This window comes from Leptonychotes weddellii, chromosome 1 (genome assembly GCF_054177405.1).
Source record: "Leptonychotes weddellii isolate Sample4059 chromosome 1, ASM5417740v2, whole genome shotgun sequence".
NCBI lineage: Eukaryota > Metazoa > Chordata > Mammalia > Carnivora > Phocidae > Leptonychotes > Leptonychotes weddellii.
The window spans coordinates 41826449-41852792 of NC_138369.1; the positions used below are offsets into that span (position 1 = coordinate 41826449).

A 26344-nucleotide genomic window follows, 5' to 3' on the forward strand; every position below is an offset into this window, starting at 1 on the left:
GCATCATAGAAAAACATTGCACAATGAGGAATAGTTATTCCTCCAGTGGTATATTAGAATGACTAAGCATCATCTCTTTTGCTGAGACTATTGCAGTGCATATTTTATACACACACATACACATGCACACATACACACACACACATTTTCCACAAACAACTTTGATGGTAAACAGATTATTCTTTTCTGAGAGTTTGTTGAACAATGATAGAGTCCTCATGTCTGTATTGTTTCTGACTCATGTCCTAAACCAGGAGCCATGGTCATTACTGTGATTATCTTCTAGTCAAGTAACATGTCCTTGATGCTATTTGCAAATATCCTCTCTCTGTGCTTTCTTGATAGTCTTCTTTAATGTGCACAGTTTTAGAAGCATGTTGATCCAAGGAAAGCAGGCATTTGGCCTTCACTTCATATAAATAAGCTATGTAGGCTATTCCTTGACCAAATTAAGGCTGTCAATTAGTTATCTTCCACATACAGTGTCTCTTCTGGTAATGTTCCTTACATGGATGTTGTCTTAGTCAAAAATAAAGATTCAGAAGTGGAATCCAAAGCAGATATGTACTGGTTTTAGACAAAGGGGCTTCCTGGGCCTATTTTTAAAGCCAAGCTAAGTCTCTCTTTTGCTTATTTGGAAGCAAGATCTGATAGCCCTTAATCCCTTCCTGCTTACTTCCTGAGCAACTTTGCTTTATTCTATATACCTTGTCATAAAGAGTTCAGTTCATACTAGCATGATGCTTTGTTTTTGCCAGTTCTGATTGCTGGCATGGGCCAGGGCTCTAGAGACCATCATTTTGCAAGCTCCTTACTGTGCTGTGGCTGCCTCTCCTGCAAGAAGTTTCCTCTTGGGTTGTTTTTCACTACAGGGTGTAGGGCTTATAGGCACAACTGAACCCTCAGTTAACACATGCCATTGAGGGGAGTATTCTGCTAGACTTGGAGGACAATTACAGCCACTGGCCCATCTCAGCTAGAGGTAAGGCAGGCATCCTACAAAAGCTGTACCAGTATATGGGAATCTATTTCCCATCATCCCCAAACAATGCTTTCACAATATAAACAGTGATTTAAGTGCATCTGATCTCATTTCCTACAGCACTAACAACTTGCACTCTTACTGACCCACCTCCTCTGAAATAGTTGTGCCCTCTGGCTCCCAGCATGCATATGCATGACTCTTCTTTCTTTACCAAGCATTCATAGACTGCATACTACATGCTAATCTTTTGATATAGTGGTGGACAAAAATACCAAGGAAAGTTGTTTTTTTGTTTTGTTTTGTTTTGTTATTTTACTTACTTTAGATTTGTTATAGCTTTCAAGCCCACAGAGTTCTATAATATTAGCCATGGCAATGAGAGGAGAAAGTGGTCCTTCCATATAATTTTATCAACCTTGGGGTTGAATATGTTGCTGTTCAACCCACAGTCTTTGCTTCCCTCATGAGCACTTACCCCATACCCCATAGTTCACTCCTTTGCAATAACCATGTGTATGTCCATCTCTTCTACCTCATGTTGAAAGTCATTCTGAATCTTACTCAATATTGATGATAATTTTTCTACATCTAGACAGTTAAAACTTTATATGTAAGGACTGCTCAATAACTATTTGTTAATGAATTAAGAATCCATTTTGTAGAAATCCTACTCCTGGCTCTTTACACTAAAGAAATGAAGGCTTATGTTAACACAAAAATTTTCATGCATATCTTCATTACAGAATTTTTCATAATTGTAAAAACTAAAAACAACCCAAATGTCTTTTAGTGGGTAAATATATAAATTGTGGCACACCTACATAGTGAAATACTATTCAGCTATAAAAAGGAACAAAATGTTGATAACAGCAAAAATTTGGATGGATCTCAGGGCATTATGCTGAATGAAACAGGTCAGTCTCAAAAGGTTACACACTTTATGATAACATATGACATTCTCGAAAGGACAAGACTATAGTATTAGAAAATAGGTCACTTGTTGCAAGCGACTAGGGGAGAATTTGACTATAATGCTCAAGCAGGTTTTTTTGCTTGATTCAACTGTTCTGATTGTGATGATTACACAAATTTATATATGTTCCCAAATTCTTACAATTGGACACAAATATTTCAGTTTTACTGTATATTAATTTAAAAATAAAATTAAAAAAATCATCTTTTGTGAACTCATAAACCATTATTTTTTTAAAGATTTTTATTTCAGAGAGAGAGGGAGAGAGAGAAAGAGTGTGCGTGTGCACAAGTGGGGGAAGAGGGAGAAGTAGACTTCCTGCTGAGCAGGGAGCCTGACACGGAGCTGGATCCCAGGACTCCGGGATCATGATCTGTGCTGAAGATAGATGCTTAACCTACTGAGCCACCCAGGTGCCCCCATATACCATTATTAATACTCCTTGCCAACTTCCATTACATCTGAACTTGAGATCCATGTTCTTAAACTTGACTGGTCATCAGAAACATTGAGTCCTCTCATTAATAGTACAGACCCCCAGAACTTTCTACTGAAGATATTGATTCAATAGATCTAGTCAAAATCTGAGAATCTGTGCAAGTGATTTTGGGGACTGAGAAAATTGGAGAAACTGTCCAGATCAGTGATTCCAGACTTAAGTGAGCACCAGAATCAACTGAGAAGATGTAGTAGGGTCTGGAATGGGATCCAGAAATTGGCATTATTAGCAAGGACCTCAGGAAAATCTAATTCAGGTGGCCCGTGGGACAGACTTCAAAAAATGCCACTGTAGCTCAGCACTATGAAGTGAATGTTAAACTCAGATGGTTCTTTTGTGTCCACTCAGTAATTCTAAATGTCCTTGATTCACCTTCCCTTCCATTCTCCAGCATAGGTATTTCATACCACATCAGCCCCCTCAAATTCTTTACCTCACTCTCCTAGTAGTTAGTTGAACCTTGCCTTTGTCACCTAGAAAAACAGCATTTTTAGATGTGCTCTCCTTCAACTTCCTCTTCTTATACTTTAAAAATATAGAATTGCATCTAATTTCACTCTCTTTTTCAGTGCCAGACGAAAAGGTGTGTCTTATCTTCAAAGGTTACATATCTCTGCTTCTGTGCTCTTGATCTGAGTGCCTCTTGACCCTCTGTTCTCTCTCTCCTGCGTTTCCAGTTTTTCTTTCTGTACTGGTTCCTTCCACACAGCCTGTGAATGTGCTTTTCACCTCCATCTTATACTAGATATTCTCCTTTGACTTAGAATATCCTCTTATTGCTATCCTTTCTGTTTTTCTTCACAGCCAGACTCCTCAAGTAGATAATCTCCCATTACAGTTTCCACTCAATGCCTATCCTTTACTTGTCAATTCACAGTAATCAGGCGTTTACCTCCAACCTTGCACTAAGATGTCACAGGTGAAAATCTGCCAGTAACCTCCTGGATACCTAAGCCTCTGGACTAATCCAGTCTTCATCTGATTTGATCTTGTCAAGCCCTCCTTTCTTATTAAAAAGTTAGACATTTTCTGTTCTCCTCCTAATTTTCTGACCATTTCATCTAAGGTTTCCTTCCCTGGCTCATAATTCTTTATGTTTCAATGTCTGCTTTATCCAGGAGGTTCTGTCACTGGCCCTCATTTATTTTCACTGATTTCCCCCCACTCTGGGAAATCTCTTCCATGTCCATGACTTTAGTCATCACCCCTAGGCTCATGATTCCTGTAACTATACCTCTGGCTAAGATCATAGGCCTGTAATTAATAGGTGCTCAGTGTGTTTGTTGAGAGGATAAATGGGTGACTGCAAAGATGGATAACTGAATTCATATCTATGAACTAGAGAAACACCACAGTCGAAGGAAATAGGTCACTGATTTCTGATTGTGTGGGTTTGTTTATAAGCAGAGACAAACTCTTTAAGTTGTTTATTTGTTTTCATTATTCCCTTTTTCATCACTTAGGAATGATTAGAATATGAAATTGTGTTTATCTTAGAAGTTCCATGATGGAACATGAAACCTTATTGACCACTGGACCACTTTGGGAAGACCAAGGATTCAGTGGACCTCTTACTTCCTCTATTTCTTCCAGGGACCCAACATCTATTGTGCAAACTAATAACAAAGTTCTGAATTATACTAAGGTAATGAATGGTAATACATGGGCACCAGTTCTTTGAAGCATCTGTGACAGCTAAGATGTTTTGTGACATACCCATTTCTATTCATTCTTTCTCTCTCTCTCTCTCTCTCTCTATCTCTTGCTTTCTTTCATTCTTGTTTTCTCTCTCTCACTCTTATTCTTTCTTGCTCTCTCTTTTATTTAGTCACATACACTCACATAACTTAAGATGTTGGGATACTTTATTAAATTAACAGGCAATAAGAGGTATGTTTAAAATATGAGCTCCAGCTACAACAAAAGTATAGAAATTTTGGCACATAAATATAGAACTAGAGACCAGACTTCTGACACCTATAAAAAACCTCATGGCATCAAACATTAGCGAGATGACAGTTGTTAGTGTAGATTCGAACTTTGTACCTTGAGCTGCTAGTGGGGATCTTGATTGCTTCAAGTTTAAAAGTTGTAATTCACAGGCTCCAGAAAGCACTGAGTAAAGTGCCTAATATTGTAACTGATAATCAATAAATGTCAGTCCTGTTCTCCTCCATTTCTTTTCACAAAGAGGTGTTTTCTCTGCTTGAGACATCCTCTAGTAAGCCACATAGTTCATCTCCATTAATGAAGAGAAAAACAAACTCTGTGTATAAAATATATTTTCTGTTCACTTAAGTCACTCTTCTTTCCTCTTTCATTTTGTGGTTTCCAATTTACCTGCCTTTACAGTCACCAAATGTTTCTAGACTCTGTACATAGAATCACTCCTGGTCTCTCACTGAACTAAGGCAAGCTGTCTATTATCTCTGAATTCCTGTTTTCCTCATTGAAGTGGGGATTTATAGCACTACCACATGGAACGTTGGAAGGACTAACTGAGATGGAGCTGATAGTTAGTGCCCTTAACATAGTTTGGCATCTAGAGAACATTCCAAAAATGTTAGGTGCTACTGTTATGTTATTTTAGATGTCATATTTCTACTTATGGTTTAAGTCATTCGAGTTCTAGAATATTTTGAACCCTTGGGTTTTTGGATTCTGGAATGTTTTGAATCCCTTAGGTATGTCTCAGAGCTACATCAATCCTCATGGAGGCCTTTTCTGACTATTCCTTCTAAGTGGACCCCAGTGCCTTCCCATCATAGCCACCCGCCTAATGTGGAAGTGAGAGGCACAGACACCTGGAATCAGAGGCCCAGAGGCACATCCTGGCTCCACCTAGTTTCAGCCAAATTCATTAACCTCCTGATGACTAAGGTTCCTAATCTGTTAAACAGATAATAATAGTACTTGTCTCACAGAGTTGTTGTGAGGGTAAAAGTAGTTCATGTGAGTAAAATGCTTCATGCAGTTTCTGGCACAAAATATATGTTAAGTGTTTGTTCTTTTTATGATTATAGTCATAGCACTTATTGGATTCTGAAATTATTTTGCTTAATTATCATTTTATAGTCTATTTCACCCCCTCCGGAATAAAAAAGGATTCAATGGAAGAGGAAAGATCCATGCCTCATGTTTCCTTGTTTACTGCTGTATCCCCAGAGGCTCGAACAGGGCTTGGCATGCATCATGTTTTTATTGAATGAATAGTGTGTGCTATCAATCATCCAATTCCTAAGACCTGACATTGTGCATAGTAGGTTCTAAAAAAATATATTTGATGATGAAAGCCCAAATATCACTCATGATTTTTTTTTTAAAACCAAGTCATGCAGGTATTGCTTAGTGAGAAAATTGAGAGCTATAATTGCTATCTGAATTGTGTGAATTCTTCAAGAAGAATTCTGCTATCCCTCCATGCTTTAGTGAGTCAGTCAGGGTACCTCTGTCTCACTTGATTTAGTTTGGTGACTTCCCTTGGATGGGAGCTATGAAAATAAATTACAAGAAGACCTCCCTACCATGCACCCCAATTCAAAGAAAGTTCTTTACAGATTTATTTCTAGAAAGGAAAATAAATTGGCATTTGTTTCAACTTGGGGATCTGGGCTGCATTTTTCTTGTCATTCAACGACATACACTGTGCATGCAAATTTTAGAGAAAGAATATTGGGATTTTGGAACGATATGTAGTTGATATGCTGGGAGCAATGAAGTTAAATCAGTTTCAGAGCTGCTTTATTTTAGTGATTTCCCCAGCAAAACCTTTCAAACAGGGAGTTGCAGAACTTTTGAGATTGGACTTTATGAAATAATAGGGGGATAAAGGAAAGCTATAAAATGCATGGGAGAGTATAGTAGAGAGATAAAGGGCTAAGGGGAGACTATGAACCTGGTAGCCCTTTCTAGAAGTCTGTATATGGAAATACTAGGCTAAATATGTATCTACAAAAACTAAATATGTGATGACCGATATTTGCTAAAGCTACTTCTCTGCAATGGCTTCCCATTCTAATGTTTGGCAAAATAAAATATGTATTACAAGTTTTCCAACTTTCATTGCATTAATCAGGGTTCTCCAGAGAAACAGAACCAAGAGGATATATGTGTGTATATATATAAAAGTCTGGTAAGCCCTCAATTTGAAGAGTGAGCCAGCAGACTGGAAACTCAGGGAAGGGACAGTGTTGCAGTCCAAGTCTTAAGGCTGTCTTCTGACAGAATTCCCTCTTTCTTGGGGAGATCATTCTTTTGCTCTGTTTAGGACTTCAAACAGTCAGATGAGGTCCACCCACATTATGAAGGGCAATCTGCATTACATAAAGTCCACCTACTTAAATGTTAATCTCATTCAAATCACCCTCATAGAAACATCCAGAATAATGTTTGACCTCATATCTGGGAACTGTGGCCCAGACAAGTTGACACATAAAATTAGACATCACACTGAGTATGATCTGGCCTCTGTCTATCAATTTCATCTTGGACGACTTGTCTTCTTCAAACAAACAGGACTTCTTTCAGTTCCTTGCAAACACAAATTCCTTCTTTCCACTTGAAGGTCTTCACAGGAGCTGTTCCCTCTGCTTGGAATGCCCTTCTACTCATTCAAGGCCTGAAAAATCCTCTGCCATCCTTCAGCCTCAGCTTAAATGCCCTTTTTGTTACTGGGGATGTTTCTGACCTCCAGTCTCAATCAGACTTGCTTATTAGCGTCTCTTCATCAAGCCATAGTTTATTTCATTATACTCATCACAGTTATATGGTTTGACATAGTACTAATTTTAAATTTGTTTTCTATATCTATCAGTTTCATGCCTGTTTTCCCTTTCAATTTGGATACTCTGTGAGTTCAGGGACCTGACTCATTGTGTTAACTCCACATCAGTACACATGGTACCCACCCAATGAATATAAAATAAAGAAGTAAATAGATGGAGCTTCAGGTAATTGGGAAAAAAAAAATGTTTTCCATATTAAGCTTAGAAATCCAAAGAATCCTTTGAATCAGGAACAATTTGAAACACTTCCTTATACCTTTTGCTATCAAAGGCAAACATTTCTTGAAGGAGGTCTTAAAGCTTGATAGGCACTTACTTAAAAGAGCATGTTCTTAGACACTATGCCCTATGCCCTATGTGACTCAGTAGGTTAGGAAGTGGGACTAGAAGATTTTGCCTTGTAAAAAGTGCCCCGGTGACTCTCACGCTTCTAGTTCATATACCAGCAGCTGGGAACTACCTATATTAGACCAAACTTTAACCTAAGTGGGGCTCCCACCTCTGATGATGGGAGCTCATTGTGTGCTATGCTGTTTATGCCATATTGACACACACAGATTAGACCCAATTCTAGACTAAGTGGAAGGAAAAATAATATTCTTTCAAATAGTTAAAGACATCTTTTATCTCTACTATTACTTCATGTTCAAAAAAATTACAGTCATGTCAGTGATAATTACTTTTTCCTAGACTCTTAGCCTTCTCTGATGCCTTTAATTCTTTAGTAGATGGTCCCTCCAAAGCTGTGTTTATTAGAGACTCAACCAACACTCTTTCTCCTGACATATTTGTAGTACAGAAGATGATTTTTTCTTCAAGATAATGCAGTTCTATTCATATAGACTCCTGTTCACTTGTTTCTTTGGAACTCTTCTATTTTACCTGTTCCTGACCATGTTATGTTTTGAAATGTCAGTCAAGTTTTATATTTTGAGAGATCCTTTTTCGAATTGAGGTGATATCCAGGTTTCTCTCCAGTCTAGCCAGAAATAATCTTAACTTTCTTATGTTATTAGATCTCAACTGACCAGTTATGGGAGTGTATTGTTACTTAAACACAAAAATTGAATGCCCAGCCAACTCAAGTAAGGAAAAAAAATGGCAGGATCTTGAGAGGAGATCCATTTCTCCATCTGGACCATGGTAAAAGGCTGAGTGAAAACATGGGGGACATCAGAGATTAAGTGGGATCCAGTTGGGTATTCTGGTTAGAAAGTAATGTAAGATTTGAAAAATAGATTGGCATGAGATTGTGAAGGCTAAGCATTTAGATTTATTTTGAAAGTGGTAGAGATCCAGAGTCTGATGATGAGTTTTTATCAGAAGACCTGTAGAATCAGGTTTTAAAAAATATTAATGCAGCTGAGGAATAAAGAGTGAAAGAGAAGAAAAGAGATGTAGGATAAGTATACCACTCAAGGGGAGGTAAGAAGGGTTAGGCTTTCTATACAACAACACAGATGAATCTTCCAGCCATGATACTGAGCAAAATAAGCCAAATACAAAAGGGTGATATTCTACAACTCCATTTATATGAAACTGAAAAGTAGGCAAAGCTAATTCACAGTGATAGAATTCAGTGGTTACTTTTGGAGGGAGGTAGTCACTGGGAGGCTCTGGGGGTGCTGATAACATATATCCTTGTCCAGGATGTACAAACTCATCTAGCTCTACAATTTATTTATGTATACTTTACAGTATGTAATAATTCAAGAAGTTTGTTCCCCAAAATGGGGATGAGGTGAGAATGAAGGCAATGAAATTGGAAAGCCAGAAGAAATCCTTTCCCCAACGCATCTTTTAGGAGAAAAAATAAAAAAGTCTAATGGAATGTATAGACATAGTATGAAAACATGCTCAGCATCACAGCATCACTCATCATCAGGGAAATGCAAATCAAAACCACAATGAGCTATCACCTCATACCTGTCAGAATGGCTAAAGTCAAAAACTCAAGAAACAAGTGTTGGAGAGGATGTGGAGAAAAAGGAACTTTCGTGCACTGTTGGTGGGAAGGCAAACTGGTGCAGCCACTCTGGAAGACAGTATGGAGGTTGCTCAAAAAATTAAAAATAGAACTATCCTATGATCCAATAATCACACTATTGGGTATTTATCCGAAAAAATACAGAAACACTAGTTCAAAGGGTTACATGCACCCCTGTGTTTACTGCAGCATTATTTATAATAGCCAAGTTATGGAAAGCAGCCCAAATGTCCATCAATAGATGAAATGATAAAGAAGATGTGGTATATATAATGGATTATTATTCAGCCATCTAAAAGAATGAAATCTTGCCATTTGCAATAGCATGGATGGATCTAGAGAGTATAATGCTAAGTGAAATAAGTCAGTCAGAGAAAGACAGATACCATATGATTTCACTCATATGTGGAATTTAAAAAGCAAAACAAATGAACAAAGGGAAAAAAAAGGAGACAAACCAAAAAACAGACTCTTAACTATAGAGAACAAACCAGTGATTACCAAAGGGACGGTGGTGGGGGTGGGGATGGGTGAAAAAAGTGATGGGGATTAAGAGTACCCTAATCTTGATGAGCACTGAGTAATATATGGAACTGCTGAATTACTACATCATACACTTGAAACTAATATAACACTGTATGTTAATTATACTGGAACTAAAATTTTTAAAAAAAGTAATGTTAAGGGACAATATTATATTGAATTCTCAATATTTTAGGTAAACATACTAGAGATGTGTTTAAAAAAAACCACATGATATAGCAATTTCTGTTCTTAAAGTGGACCATGCCTGCAAAACTCACTGTGGTAAATAGTCTCCAAAGGTGACTGCTATCAATCCCTCCCATCCTGTAAGTACATAGGGTCCATGTGCCTCCCCTTGAGTCTGGGCTGCCTTTGCGATTCACTTTAATCCATAAAGCATGGAGGAAATGACACTGTGACAACTCCATGCCTAGCCATTAAGAGCCCTGGAAACATCTGCTTTCTCTCGGGAATCTGAACACCATGTTTTAAAGAACCTTGGGTTGGGCTGCCAAATGCTGAGCCTTCAAGTGGACAGAGAAAGCTCTAAATGACCAGATGTTAGGTATTTATGGATCTTCAGTTCAGCTGCTAATAGAAGGAAACCAAGGGAGTATCATCAGATGATGCCACATGAAGCAGAAGAACCACTCAGCCAACCCTGCCCTGAATTCTTGGCTTTTGAGAAAAACCATATGGTTATTGTTTTGAGGCCCTAAGCTTCGGAGTAGTGTATTATAAAATAATAGACAACTATAACAGTTGTCTTCTAGACTGGTGGCTCTCAGTGGAGAGTGGGGGGATTTTTTTTCCCCTAGGGGACATTTGTCAATGTTTGGAGATATTTTTAATTGTCATGAGTGGAGAAGCTGCTACTGACATCTAGTGGGGAGAGGCCAAGGACATTTTTGAACACCCTACACTGCACAGAACAGCCCTTGCAACAAAGAATTATCTGTCCCGTAATGTTTATAATGCCAAAATTGAGAAACCTGATATAGGGCAATGATTCGTAACTTAGGTGGTACCCAGGAATTTGTCTCCAAAGCCATATTTCCTAAACTTAGCTGATAACATCAATTACCTCGGAGTCATGTAAATACATAAAAATCTTAAAATCATTCTAGACCCTCAAAGTCAGAATCTCCAGGGAAGGAACTTAGAAGTTATATTTTTACTTTCATAGAAGTTTGCAAAACACTGACCTAGCCCAGCATTTCTCAGATTTTAATGTGCATAGAAATAACCTGGACATCTTTTTAAATTTTAAAATCTGATTTACTTGGATTGGGGTGAAGCCCCAAATAGCTAAAGCAATCTTGAGAAAGAACAAAGCTGATGGTATTGCAGTCCCAAATTTCTGATTTCTAACAAGCTCCCAGGTGATGCCTAAGTATTGCTTCTTGGACCACACTTTGAATAGCAAGACTCTAAAGCGGTAGTCTCAAACTTTTGCATGCATCAGAATCACCTAGAAGGCACATGCCCAGGTTTGATTCTGCAGGTCTGGGGTGGGGCCTGAGATTTTGTATGTCCCACAAGTTCCTAGGTGACGCTAACACTACTAGTCTGAATCACACTTGAGAACCAATGCCCTAGATTATTATTTTGCACATCTAAGTGTTCATAAAGTTTACCTCAGGCGACTGCAAAAATCGAAGATTCTCAGAACCTCTCCCCATTCCCCACTGCATTTCTTCCTTCAGCCTGGGCTGGGAACCAGATAATTTGCATTTTAATAAGTCACTTCACCTGGGGTGATTCTAATATTTGTGGTATAGAACCATGGTGTATGAAACACTGTCCTAGGGGAACATATTAGAATATCTAGTGTTTGTGGGAGGGGCATGGGCAAATCATGGAAAAACACATTTAATTTTATAATTGGTTTGATTTGCTTCTGGTTCTCATTTTTAATTTATTTTGAAATATCAAATAGCATTGAAAGAGTAGAGAAAATTTTTCTGCTTATCAAGGCAGCCACGGGTTATATACTAGAACCGGAAGTATGGTTTTAGAAAGGGTGTTTTCTTCCTGGATAGTCTCTCAATTCTTTGTGAGTCCCTGTACTTACCTTCTCTGTAGCAGCTACAAGCTGTATGCTCCTGCCAACTTAGAAGACATTATTAGTAATGGCCACAGTTTAACTTTCTTGGATCTTTGCCATATATTAGACATTACGTAAATACTTCACAAAAGCTGTCTAATGCAATACACTAGATGATCTCTTCGTAAGTAGGTACTGTTATCCCTCATGCATAGGTAGGCAAATTGAGGCATACCAAGATTAAGATACTTGCCCAAGATCACATAACTAATTAACATCAAAGCCAGAGTTTTTACATGGTCTCCTAGGATAACTGATAGATGAATAAGAGGCAGGATACGGGCATCTGTATTTAAATACAATTTTTTAAAAAGAACAGTTCTTACACAGAACCATAGTTAAAATGGAATGACCTCTCTATATAATGGGTAAAGGAATTTTAGGACAAGATTTAATATATTGCCTTAACAGGATGTGGCAATGGCTGAAGTTTGTACAATTTTCTACTAATAATTACACTACAAGGTATTTTTTTTTAAACCCTATTCTTTACTGTATTCTTCTCAACTTTCTACTAGGATCTGATGCTTTTGGAGCTCTATGTTCCCTAGTAGTGTCTTTTAGCCTGTTGGCATGGTTAATTAAGAAAGGCTATAGTCATTTTGTCTCAAATCAAATCTCATTTTCAGGGTTGTCTTGTTCTCTCTTCTATGATATATGTGGGAGATAAGTGTTTTCCCCATCATGTTATCTTCTTTCATTAAATACCTGCATTCAGGTAAAGTTTCAAGTAGCCTTTTGCTATTGCTATTACTCAATTTTCTACTCCTGAGTCAAATATACATTTCCCCCCCACCTACTGTATCCCAGACTTCTTTAAGAACAAAGTGATGAGTGATGTGGGGATTAAAAACAAGAACATCCTTGAACTTCAACTTCCCTCCAACCAGTTCCCCCAAACTCCCTGCCCCCATACCCTTTGTGTTCCCAAATCCTTTCTTAGGGAATGAAGAACTTAATCCCAAAGCCTTGGTATAAACCCCAAGTTCTCTATCCTTAGCTCTCCCCTTTTTTCTGCAACCTCCCACCCCTACTCCCATTTCCTGGAAGGGCCAGATCCTGGGTTTGAATGCACAGGAGAGCCCAGAGTGGTGACAGACACAGAGGGAAAGGCTTCACCCTCTGGGAAAGGAACTGAGGGGTACAGCCTAGTGAAGTGAGGGCCTCCATAGCCTGGACTACCAAAATGGGGTCCTGGTGCCAGAAGAAAGTACACTTGTGCCCCTGAGAAAGGGGACCCAGCAGCTTCAAAATCTCTCCTTGCGAATACTCACAGCATGCTTGATCCTTTGCCCTACTGGCGACCGTTGCAGAACCACCCTGGGACCACATCCCTCTGACACCCAAGCTGCAGGGCCATTTGGCTGATTGGTTGTCGGGTGGGTTTCGGGCACTGCAGGCACATGTTCTGCGGGTTGCCTCTCACTTGGTTCTCCAGACTTGTTCACTGTCTCTTTCGGGCCTGCAACGAGGATCTCTGTTTTGCATATCCCCTGTAGATTTTCATCGTCAGCTTCCTCCACCCACTTCTACAGCAGGGGCCCCAGCTTACACATGTTCTTGAAACTGAGTGGCAGAGCCTCCAAAAGGCAGATGTTCATTTGGCTGAACACCTTCCAAAAGAGAACCCTCAGCGTGAGCCCCACATTGGCCTGAGTATATTCCAGGGTGATCCTCTTCTGCTTCAGGAGCTTGGCAAATTGTTCAGGTCTTTCTGCATATCTTTGATGTTCTGGGACTCCCCAGGGATTTGTTCCAACTTCTCCTTGACAGGTTCACAGCCTCTGGTGGGGCAGTGCAGGGCTGGGGGGAGGACCCCTCAGAGTTATTCTCTATCTCTGTTCTGAGCTCGCCTTCTGTCTGAGAGGTCTCAAGGCTGCCTTGGGGCACCAGTCCCATTCTAACCTGAGGTCCACAGTATGAAACCCTCTCCCCCTCCAGCCAGAACTCATATGGGGGAATCCCCCACACCTCAGCACCTGCCCGAACCCCCAGCCTGATTCCTGACCTTCCAGGAGGGCCTTGGAAACCCAGCAAGGCTCCAGCCCTGCTGGCTCATTGCCTTCACCCCCAGTGGGGGCGAGAAGGCCAAGTCTGAAGCCAGGTCTCCCACCAGGGGGAACCAACTCCCCAAGCTGGGGGCCTGGAAAAGTATACAAAATATTTTTAAAACAACAGCAAGTATTCAATTTCTTTTGCTACTTTAAAAAATATCACTGCTGATTCTCAACTCTCTCTGTCAAAGATATACTCGCCTATCTTAAATACATCCCAGACCTTCTGAGTCCAAAATCTCCAGTTTAAGAGACTGCTTTTTTTTTTTTTTTTTAACATTTCTGACAGTGTGAGCTTCTGTATTTACCTCCATTTTCATAATCTAGACGTTGAGCTACATACAGTAGTTTAGAAGGCCACAGGTGTTTTAGAAACTAATTCTTATCATAAGGTGGTTTTGTTTTGGTGGTGGTTTTTTTGCGTCCAGACCATTTTTTAAATTATGAAACCTCTGAGTATATTAGGCATCATATAGTATACAAACATATTTTGTACTGAGATGCACAGAAAATAGATACTCCTGTGTTCATATCCACACCCCACCATCCCTTCCCACCCCCAGTAAATTTAGATATTTGAAATTAAATTGATTCCAGGCAAAGCAGGAAAGACTTGCTGGGAAAAATGAAATTAAACTGTTAAAAGAACAGAAATAGACAGTTGTAAGGGGACAGGCCTTTTAATGTGTGGAGAAAGCTGAGATATAATACTTGAAGAAATATTGTGATTATGATCAAAGAATGTCAAAGTATTTGGGTTATAGGGAACCACTATTCTGCAGACTTCTACCAACACAGATTAGTTTGTCTGTTTTTGAACTTAATATAAATGGAATTACAGGAAATGGACTCCATTTTTTTGGCCTCTTTAACTCAAGGTTATATCTTTGAGATTTATACCTGTTGTTTCATGTTGCAATACTTTGTTCTGTTTCATTGCCATATAATATTCCATTGTCTGAATTTTATAGTTTACCTATTCTACAGTTTGTGAACATTTGGGTTGTTGTTCACTATTTGTGTATTAGGAAGAGTCCTGTAAAAAACATTCTTGGACATGTCAAAAAAAGTACTTGGGGTTATAGGAAGGAAGGAAGAAAATCCTTCCTATATGTAGGAAGGAAGAAAATTCAAACTAACAAAATATGGAAAATGTATTGTTCACTTAAGGGAAAAAGTTCAGATGTGGGACAGAAGTCAGACCTCATTTGCTCAGGACTCCTGCCCTATTTCCCTGAATCAGCCACCGCTCCTTGCCGTGGCTGGGGCATGTCGAAGCCTCATGTAGTATTGAAGTTCAGAGAAGGAGAGATGATCTCTTCCAGGGGTTCTCTAATAGAAGCAAAGATACCTCTTTTTCAGTGCCCTGAGCAATAATCTATTATGTTTTACTGGCCAATAATGGGTTACCTGCCAATTATTTCACCAATCCCTTTAGCCAAGAACATTTCATGAAAGTGATTGGCTTAGCCCTGCATTATTGAGTTCATCAGTGACAAAGGGTAAAAGGGTCCCCTGAACCTAATCAGGTCTGGAGGTTAGATCAGCTCTCCCTGAAGCATATGGGCTACCTCAACATAAAGGATGGACACACACATGAAAACGCTGAGAAATGGGGGCTGGGTGGGCAAAGAACCACCAGAGTTAGGAAGAAAGTCTTGTCCTAGTCTTAGAAGTGTTCTTGACTGCACTGAACATCACATCCTCACTTCTCCATTTGAGTGCTGGACAGTCTGTTGCTTTTTAACAGAAATGGAAAAATACTGGACCCAACACTACATTAATGGTAGAGCAGAGTTTTTTTCCCTCCATTTGGAAATAAATGCATTAATAATTGCTCATATTAAAAATAGCTTTGTAAGAGGAAAAAGATGCGCAATTTATGTTCTAGGTCAATATGTTGGAGATTTCTGAACTGTTTTTCATTTGTAAATAAGTAATTCAGTGAAAACTAAAAGGGTTTGGCTCCAAATAAGTAAATAATTAATAATCATCTTGCTTTCTGTGTGATTTATTTAAGCATTATCTCTAAAAATAAGTATGGAAAAAGGATAGCAGTGTGGAAGAGTAACTATGCTTTTTACATTCAAATTGAATCATATTCTTATGAGGACTAAGGTTTTACACTCCCAAATATGTTGCTTATCTTTATTTATTTTTTTTATAGTGTAAGACAGCTTTCCCCCAACATCATGTTATGCCTTTGTAAGTTAACATCAATGTTCTTCTGAATTGGATGAATTGGTTTGGGTTTTCAGAAACATGTTTTTAAAATAATAATAATAATTTAAAAGAAGCTGAAGATCTGGGGACTCTTCCATTATGGATATGCATTAGATTTAGTGTCACCATTTTCTTATAACTTTGAGTTAATAAATTGGAAAGATCTTTAGATAGAACCATAAAGTTGTTCACTTCAGCTCCATAGCTCGGTCAACCAAGTAACACATACCCCTGGTGGCACCAGGAAATGGAAGGTCTACCTTTCAGGGCTGTCCTTGGTTCAGAGGCACATAATTCACCCAGAATCACACACAAAGCAGGATTGTCAAGCCATGCTATTTTTATTTAATAGTCTTACATCATGTTTCCTTTCAAAATTGCTTTCCAATATCAAGACTCATTGACTTTAATATTCTGTGATAAGGTAAATCTTTATTTGAAGATGGATTCAATATTTGGAAATAAAACAAAGCCATTCAGAACAGTGGCAGGTTAATTATGTGAGTATGGTGACCCATCATGTGGAGGTAGGGAAGGCAAAAGCAAGGTATGAGTATGGAGTGATAATAGTAATTTTCACGTGCTGCTGATAAACTGGCCAAGAAGATGATTTTTTTTTTTTTAAGATTTTATTTATTTATTTGAGACAGAGAGAATGAGAGAGAGACAGAGAGCACACGAGAGGGGGGAGGGTCAGAGGGAGAAGCAGGCTCCCTGCCGAGCAGGGAGCCCGATACGGGACTCGATCCCGGGACTCCAGGATCATGACCTGAGCCGAAGGCAGTCGCTTAACCAACTGAGCCACCCAGGCGCCCAAGAAGATGATTTTTTAAAAAAATAAATATATGTTGATAATCTGCTCATTTGTACCAGATGGAAGAAAGATTCATTTGAAAAGCCTTAACTTTGATGTTTACTCAAACACCCTGGCTAAATAAATTAGGAATGAATAGAATTGTGCTGTGTGTCTTTAAATCATTCTTGAATTTCCCTAGGGTAAATGTATTGGTATTAGTACTCTAGTTCTAACGCGGACATACACCGAAGTCTTAAAGAGAGGAGACTCTTAAATGGTGAGTAGGGAAGGAAATACACTTAGTTCTATGTGTCTCAGTCCTTTTGCTTTTATTTTCTTTCTTTTTCATTGCCTCCTCCTGGCCACTTCTTTGCTCATTAGATCTCTCATTAGAAGGCAGATAGGGAAATCAAAAGGTAATGAAACTTAAATCTGCTAATTTTGCAACTTGTTAGCAGTTCCTATTAAATGTTCAGTGGGAGAAGAAGCTATCATTATTAGCTAAAAGGAAGCTTAGGGATAATCTATGGAATTTATTTATGTTACCAATTCATTAATAATTGATCATTAAACTAAGCCAGCCAGTTTATTGCACAATTAAATTATAGCAAATGTGCTTTTGCTTTGCCCACAGTTAAAAATTTTTACTGGAAAAGAAATCAAGTATTATATATTTAATAAAACTCAAATTTAATAAAGCAAGGTCCATGACTTCACAAAGCCAGCCTCCTTTATTCTCTGAGATGTATAACAACGCTAATATTGTCTACATTGAATCATCCTGGACAAAGCAAAAATAACCCTGTTGTTTCTGAGGTGCAAGACAGGAGAGCCTATCTATATATCTGCTAAACCTTGGCAAGAAAAGCGAAAGGAGAGATAGCATCTGAGAGAATTTAGAGGTGTTGATAGCTTTTGGGGCCCAGCTTGTGATAGTGTGACTCTAATTGGTTTAAAGAACAGGTGATGTAAAGGAAACTTGAAGCCATTTCAGCCTTCTTTTATCATTAGAAGTGCTCTCCTGGATGCTCACTTCCAAACAGCTGGCTTTGTGATAGGACCAGGAACGCAGGTGCTGGGGGATGCTCGAGTGGAGGGAGCACCAGGGAAGGTTTGGGGTTAAAAATATGGACAAGATATGCACGTGAAAAATGAAGTCGGGGTTTTGGTTAAAAATAATTTGCACATGGACTGTTTGGATGGAGAGAAGGTAACAGCAATGAAGAAAGCTAGCATGAGAAATTAAATGTATCCTGAAAGAGAAATAGGGGAAAATACAAAGAAACAGAAGGTTTGCTGGGGAGCATGCAGAGCATGAAGGCACACACTTGGCCTTGTTCAGATCAGCCGCTGTGACCTCCACTTCCGAACAGCTGTGTCTGTACCAGACACCAGAAGAGCATTTCTCAAGCTTGTGTTGGACTTTGGAGTTACCTCAGGAGTTTGAAAGTGTGCTGATGTCTCCGTCCCACTCCAAGAGATTCTAATTGAATTGGTCTAGGACGGGGCTTATACATTTGGCAACCCTATTGTCCAGTCCCCTTAGCCGACCAGGGCTCTGGAATAGGAAGATGTCATTTAATGCCATCTTCTCTCATGGGGCTTCCTTCTCATCTGCAGCCTCGCTTTTTATATCCTGCCCATCGCCCTCTCCCCTCTGCATACATAGTCTCAGCCACAACAGAAATCTAGAGAAACTGATAAAATATCCTGACACTTCAGCTGTAGAAGCAAATTCTTTATAGCAGCGTTTCCATCAGTGGAGGTTTCTATGTCAAACTGAGGATCTCCTCTCCTTATCTTCAGCTTTGGGCACTAAATGTGTAGGATGTTAAAATCTGTAAGAGGAAACAGTAGAGTTACAGTAGATATTTAACATTTTTAAGACACTCCTAGCATACATTTCAGAACATGTTGCTATCTTTTGCAAATCATCCTGGCTCTGCTATATCTGTTCAAAAACGTGATGAAAATGGCACATTTTATCTTTCAGATGCCTCTGCAATTATTACCATGAAAATGGGATTTATTTATTCAAACCTGTTTTTTTATGTTATGTTAATCACCATACATTACATCATTAGTTTTTGTTGTAGTGTTCCATGATTCATTGTTTGTGCATAACACCCAGTGCTCCATGCAGAATGTGCCCTCTTTAATAACCATCACCAGGCTAGCCCATCCCCCCACCTACCTCCCCTCTAGAACCCTCAGTTTGTTTCTCAGAGTCCATAGTCTCTCATGGTTCGTCTCCCCCTCTGGATCCCCCCCCTTCATTTTTCCCTTCCTACTATCTTCTTCATCTTTTTTTTTTTTTTTAACATATAATGTATTATTTGTTTCAGAGGTACAGGTCTGTGATTCAACCTGTTTCTTTTTTAAAGAAATGTCTGGAGCACAAAGGAGAAATGTTATTAAATAGGTCATTTAGAGATCCTGGGCCTTCTATATTTAGTACAGCTGCTTTAAACCCAACTTTGGCAAGAGAAATCGAGAAGGCACTTTGGAAAGGCATGAGTACTTTTTGACAACAGCATATTCAGCCACAGTTACTCCTCACAATCAGAGAAGATAAACGTTTCACCCTCCTCCCCATTTGATCTGTCTCTCTAAAAATTCATTCATTCATTCGTTCGTTCATTCATTTATTCTTTTTTTTTTTTTTTTCTTTTTCAAACGGCAATGATACTGGAAGAGAGAACAAAGCAGACACAGCCCTAGGGCTCACTAGGTTTGATGCCGTGACACAGACTGTGTGCATTCAGTGTGATAGGCTGGAGCTGCGGGGTGTCCAGAGGTACAGTTCTCACACTGGCATTGCTGGCTTGTACTTGCTAGTGTATGACCTTGGGCAAGTTACTGAGCTGCTTTCAGCCTCAGTTTTCTCATCTGTGAGATACAGATTTATTTGCCAAATCTACCTTCGCGGCTTCTGTGGGTTGGGCATGGTGCCAGGTGATGGAAGTACAGAAGGGCAGAGACAGGAGGGAGCCTTGTTAATGGGGCATATTTTTTACATAGCACCCACTACAATAAACACTAGTGGTCACTGTTTTATTATCATAGGACTGTACTGGGTTCTGCAAGGGATTCAGAAAAAGGATGATTATGAATATATCCAATTTATAAAACACATTTTTATTTTATTTTGCTTAACCAAATTTATGGCATCACTTCCTAGGGCTCTGCAGTTTGTCTTTGTTAGCAGCACCGTGTAACTGTAACTGTAAGCAACAGTGTAAAAGCAGAGATGATAAATATTTAACATGATTCTGGACAGAATTTTTCCAGGAGGATGTGATAGATAAGAGATGAAGTGATTCAGGGTTCAACAGGAGCATGGTTAGATGTACCTTCCACAAGGTCAGGTATCTTGTCTTTGCTATTTACTGCTATATTCTTGGGGATGAGTAATGCAAACAGTAGGAAATCAAGAATTATTTGAATGAATAAATGAATTGAGGGAGGGATCTAAGTTGGCAAGATAAAGGAATAAGGACATGAGAAGAGGGGCCCCATAGAGGGAGATGAAATAGGGAGGTGAAACCTCCAGAAAGTGTGCTTTGAGTGAGGGAGTGTGAGAGCTAGAAGGACAGAAGGTCACTGCCAGAGAGCCAGGCATTTGATTTAAAGCTTTAAAAGATGGCGCAATTCAGAAAAGTGTCAAGAGCCAGGTAGAGACTATCCTGTGGCAGGTAGAGCTAATGTGGAATATACAGGGGAAACAAAGGCAACTGAGGAACTGTCTGTTGACTTTGGAGTTCAAAGGCCTGTGGAAATCAGCCAAAAGCTATAGGGTAAGATTAAAGAAAAGTGTGACCCCGAAGCAAGGTGTTGAGAGTGGTACTATGGGGCAACAAATGAGGTAGTAAGAGTAGAGGAAGGTGTAGCTGGCAGACATGGGCCTGGAAAGATAATTTTTCTGTTTAATTTTTACAGGAGCATAGAGGAGCAATGGTTTGAACTTGGCAGGGGAGATCTGTATCTTACCTCTCAGGAACAAAGGGCAGAGGAGTGGAGATGGGAAGTGAAAAGACCCAGCCAATAAAACTTTTAAGCAAGATAGACTCAAAACTCATACTAACTCATTACCATCCTTGCAGAGAGGATACTTTAAGCATGATAATTAAGTGTTTGCTTTCAGTCTACTTAGGAGCGTTATCTTCATCAGCTGTTCACAGTCTGATCACATAAAATACCTCTTTGCATTCAACTATTGCCACATTCTTCAAGGTAATTGGAAGTGGCTTGGGTGCTGAGTCAAGGAGTCCTAGCTAAGGAACTTCACACAGAGCTTTTGCTGCACTGAGCTGGCGAAAGTATTATCAGCTTAAACAAATGGAGGATTTATTCAGTTCTCATCTATTAGCTGCAGTGGCTTCTCAGCCATTAGAAATGCATGGAAGAAGCGCTCTCACCACTTCCTTATAAAACCTTAGCATGCCGTTCAGCATATGAATGAGGCTTGGTTATCTTTGGAGGATTTATTATCCTGAAAGTAGAGACTTAATTTTTTTTTTTTTTTTTAACTGATAAGCTCTAGGGAGTGCAGGGATATAGAAGCATAGGACCAGGTGTTACGGAAGGAATGTGTTTTTAAGAATCAAGTCAAGAACAAATTCTGGAAACACCACAGATGGGATTTTAATGGAAGTTTCCTTCTAATTTAAGATCTCGCTGTCTTCATGATAAAGGTAATATTCAAGAAAGGTTATATAAAGGAAATAATCTGAATATGTCAGTATCAAAGTGGAAACTGAGGACAGTGTTCACCATGAAAGACCTCTATGATCACTCTGCCCTCTGCTCACATGCTCTAGGTATACGATGTGAAAACACAAAATGACATAGCAGTGGGGATGATTATGCACATATTGTGTATTGGGTTTTTGAGGAATTAGAGTATCCTGTTTATGCCTTATAAAATTTAAAATGATGTTACTTCCGGAGGAGGGAATTGGTATGATAAATAACTATAAGTAATAAATAATAAGGAGGCTACACAATATTAGAAGTGGAAACCACTTGATTATTAAATGGAGAAGTTTCTACTTCCTGGTGGTACTAAATTATGTGAAGTGATATCCACCAGGCATACTCCACAAATAAAAATAAGCCACAAAGTATTTATTATTGTGTTTGTTACTGAGGTTGTCAGGCTTTTTTCACATAATGGTATTTATCATGAGTAAGAAAAAAAAAAGTAAACTTTTCTCCTTCACCTGAGATTAAAGCATTGTTCCTTTGTTTAAAATGTATGTATAATTTGAGCACATTTTCTAAAAGGCAAATGCACAAAGATGAATTCTGCATAAACTCCAATGTAGTTTTGCAAACTGTGGTATGCATCCAGAATACCTGAGGTGCTTGTTACATTTGTAGAAGCTCCTTTTTGGACTTCCAAATCAGATGCCTTACAGGTAAGGCCCAGTCTCTCCAGTAATCTGATTCAGGTAGGAAGAGAACCAGACATTGAGAGAAACTACATTTGGGTCATGGTCATCTCAGGTACCTGAGTGAGAGCTCTGTAGCCCTGAAACCCTAATTGGCAAAGCCTTGCTCTAGTTCTTGTTGGGTAGAATAAGGTAAACCCATCGTCTATTAAGTATCAGCAGATAGAATCTATCTGGGGGATTGGATTGTATATAAACCTATAGAAAGGGCCAATAAATTCCCAGTATTCCTTCTGTACTTCCAGAAAAAAATTGGCACCCCAAAGGGGAAAAGCCTTCATTGTGCATGTCAACTAGGGATATCTATAGAAGGCAAGTATAAGAAATTCATTTGTATTTCAGACTTCACATTGGATTTAATAACAGATTATTAATGCGGAACGAAAGGGAACCAGCTCTCTTCCCTGAACCCTCTGCTGCATTTGACTTCACCAATGGTGGCTGCTTTTATTAAAACTTTCCCACTCTTGACTTCCCTGACTTGGAATTTTTCAGTCCTGCTGCTGGCTCTGGGACCACTTTTAGGCTGGCTTTTCTTTTTTTGGCTGGCATTTCTTTCCCAATTAACAAATGTTACTCCCTCAGGCTCAACACTTTCTTTAAATAGGATCAACTGTTAACAGGCCTGCATATCCCCTCCTAAACTACCTTCCCAGTCTTGACTTCACCAAACTCAAAATTCTATACAATTTCCAGTTAAATACCTTGTTTGTATGTCAAACCATGGAATTAACCCACCCCTTCTAAATGAAGCATAGTTTCCCCAACTCCTCTTTGGCTTCTGTCACTTCCTTGGGTCTTCTTTGTTTTTGTTTTTGTGATTTTTTTTTTTTTTGCACTGAGATTTAGATCTTCTCCTACTTTTTCATTTCCACTAAATGGTAGAAAAACTGAAATATCTACTTGCTTTCCCTGATTTCCCTCTCTCTCTCCTTTCAGTTTCCATCTCTTTCTCTCTTCCTATTCATTCACTAAGTATTTACCCATCCATTCATTCATCCATCCATCCACCTATACAAATACTTATTGTCAGCTATGTGTTGAGCATTATGCTAATTTCCAGAGATACAATAAGAGAGAGAGTCATTCCAGCATGTATGGAACATTAATGATTAAAGATTAGTGAAATAATCACATAAATCTGTAATTGCAAACATTGATCAACATCAGGAAGGAAATGTTCAGAATACTCTAAATCTGTCTGGAGAATCAATCTAATGAGTGTGCAGGAAGGGATGGAGGAGGATATTTCTGAGAAAGATAATTTCCTGCTGAAAGAACAGAGGGGACATACGTGGCTAAAGCTGAGTGGGAGCAAGAAAAGAACATTCTAAAGTTTTATGTTTTTGTTCATGCATTCCTTCATCTGCCATAATATTTGAGTGAATATTTGGTGCCTGATTGTGTACTTAAAACAAGAGATTCCGTGGTAAGCAACACCTTCAACAATTCAACAGATTTTTATCACTTACCTTTTAGATACCAGCCACTAACAAGGTACTGCATGTTGATAAGATACTCCATTCCTCAAGCACACATGTGTGTTGCTGCAAAGACACACACCTTTCTCTGATGAAGATCTTCCAGAGTCTTCATTGTATAACCAATCCAAACTTTCTAAAAGAGCCTTCTTGGGCTATACCAATCATACCATGATTGATTACCTGTTTTTCTTTAAGTAAAGTGAATCAGTTTATGATCCTTCCGGACACATATTAACTCAGTCTTTGTGCTTTGGTACATGACTTGTCTCCTGGTATATTTCCTCGCCCTGGAAACTTCTCCCTCCAGAACACAGTGTACCTGAGTGAAAGAGCAAAAGCTATGGTGGCAGATTCAACTGAAATCCTAGCTCAGGCAGTGACTAGTCATGGAACAGTGTGCTAGGGTCTTAACCTCTCTGACCTCTGACTCCATTTTTATCACCAGCAAAAAGGGAGAAGATAATAAACTTGTCAAGTTATTGTTCATGTTAAGTAGGAGTAAGTACAATGCCCGACACACAGCATATGTCCAGAGAATGATGGTTGGGAGGGGGCAGGTTCAGGTTGAGGAGGCTGCTAGAAGCATTATAGTAGCAATGACTACCACCACATTACAAAACTTGGTACAAAACTCTTAACTGTTTGGAAGCCTCAGAGTTTCACCATCCTGATTCTGCTCCATTTTTGCAGGTTTACTTCCCATATTGCCATTGAGCTCCAAGTAAGATACTTACTAGCCAGTTCTATGAATCCCTGCTCAAGGCAACAAAGACTCCTTTAGATACCAGCTCAATAAGTCAGGAACAAAATTCTTAGACCATTCTTTTCTAGAGGGGAAAAAATAAGATATTGTTGTGTCATCTTGATGTGAAAATTGGTTTTGAACAGTATTATCTAAATACTGCTCTAAAAGATTGATAATAACTGCGCTTTTCTTTTTTCCCAACATCTATAAAATTTACCACTTATTTATCTCATAGTAACATTATTGGGTAGTGGAAGCATACAACTTTACAGGTAGGAAGGCCCTTGGAGATCACAGGGTTCAGTATCTTCATGTTGCAGATAGAATAAAAATGAAGCCCGTGGATGTTAAGCAAGTTGATCACAGTTACTCAAATGCTGTACATACTGTAATAGAAGGTTCCTAAAGTTGGGTTATCTGGGATGTAGGTTATGAGAGATGTGTGTGCAGGTTTACTGGGGAGAACCCTTGGAAACACCTGTGAGGGAGTAGAGGGGGAAGGCAGAAGAAGGCATTGAATTTCCATGTAGTCACAACAAGGACCTCGAATGACCCCATTGTGGACTCTGGGTTGGGATCGCCCCTTAGAGTTGTCCTGCCTAGAGGTACATAAATACGTTTTTGGGTGTGGGCTACCTGTGGGGAGGGTCCATGACCTTGGACAAAGGCAGTTTTAGGAAAGCCATCACCTTCCAACACTCCCAGCACCTGCCAGAATGAGGGTCTTGATCCTGAGGGGGATCCAGGGAGCTCACTACAGTATTCACCACATGGGATGAGGAAAATTTCATAAAAATATCTTCCAGTAAAGGTGGACAAAGAGCCTTATATTTGATTCCTTTTTTTTTTTTTTAAGGTTTTATTTATTTATTTGACAGAGAGCATGAGCAGGGGTAGTGGCAGGCAGAGGGAGGGGGAGAAGTAGGCTCCCCATGGAGCAGAGAGCCCAATGCAGGGCTGGGAACCCAATGTGGGGCTCAATCCTAGGACTGGGATCATGACCTGAGCCCAAGGCAGACGCTTAACCAATCCAGCTACTCAGGCGCCCCTTATATTTGATTCCTTACTAAGTTTCTCATTACTGGGTGGTGTCTCAATTCCTTATTTTATATAAAAAGTACTATTTGAAGATGTTACATTCACCTGAAAAACATCATCCAAAATTAGTTTTGGATGTCCATAGAGTCTATCTGAGCTAATCGACAGAAGAGGAGGAAAAAAAACTGTACCCAGTGATGATTCTTGGGGATAAAACCTTGCAGTTAAAAGTATCAAATACTGTTTACACCAAGATCCTGAAGGTCATTAATGGTACAGTACAATAAACGTAGAGGTAAAAAATATACGCCTACAGGAAAGTAAGAAAATAATTTTTAGTAACTGCCTGGAAATTGGATTAAAAAACATTGTTTTCCAGATTCCTAATTTAGCAGATAATTATTGTGCTGCTGTCTGTCCCAGGTGACGTTCTAGGCCCTAGAGAAGATTGAGCTGCAAACAAAATAAAGCCAGTCTCTTGCAGGTCATTCTGTTGTGTTGTCTTAGGTCTTTCCCCCATGTTGTGGATTTCTGTAGGATGCAGTAATGTGACATTTTTCTTTATATCTCTAGCGCCTTCTTGCCCGGCATATAAGTGTTTGTAGAATGAAACAAGTAACAGACTGTTCTACACACGTAGACAAATACTTGAACTTCAAACTTCATACCTCTAAATATTTTTTTTTTTTTT

General features: G+C 39.1%; 1 protein-coding gene and 1 pseudogene across 1 annotated transcript in view; one reads left to right on the forward strand and one right to left on the reverse strand.

The window, feature by feature from the left end:
• The window catches only part of GRM7 (glutamate metabotropic receptor 7), a 755739-nt gene that overhangs the window by 300807 nt on the left and 428588 nt on the right, over nt 1–26344 (forward strand). The gene's annotated exons all lie outside the window — the stretch shown is intronic.
• On the reverse strand, nt 12845–13416 carry LOC102734508 (POU domain, class 5, transcription factor 1 pseudogene; annotated as a pseudogene).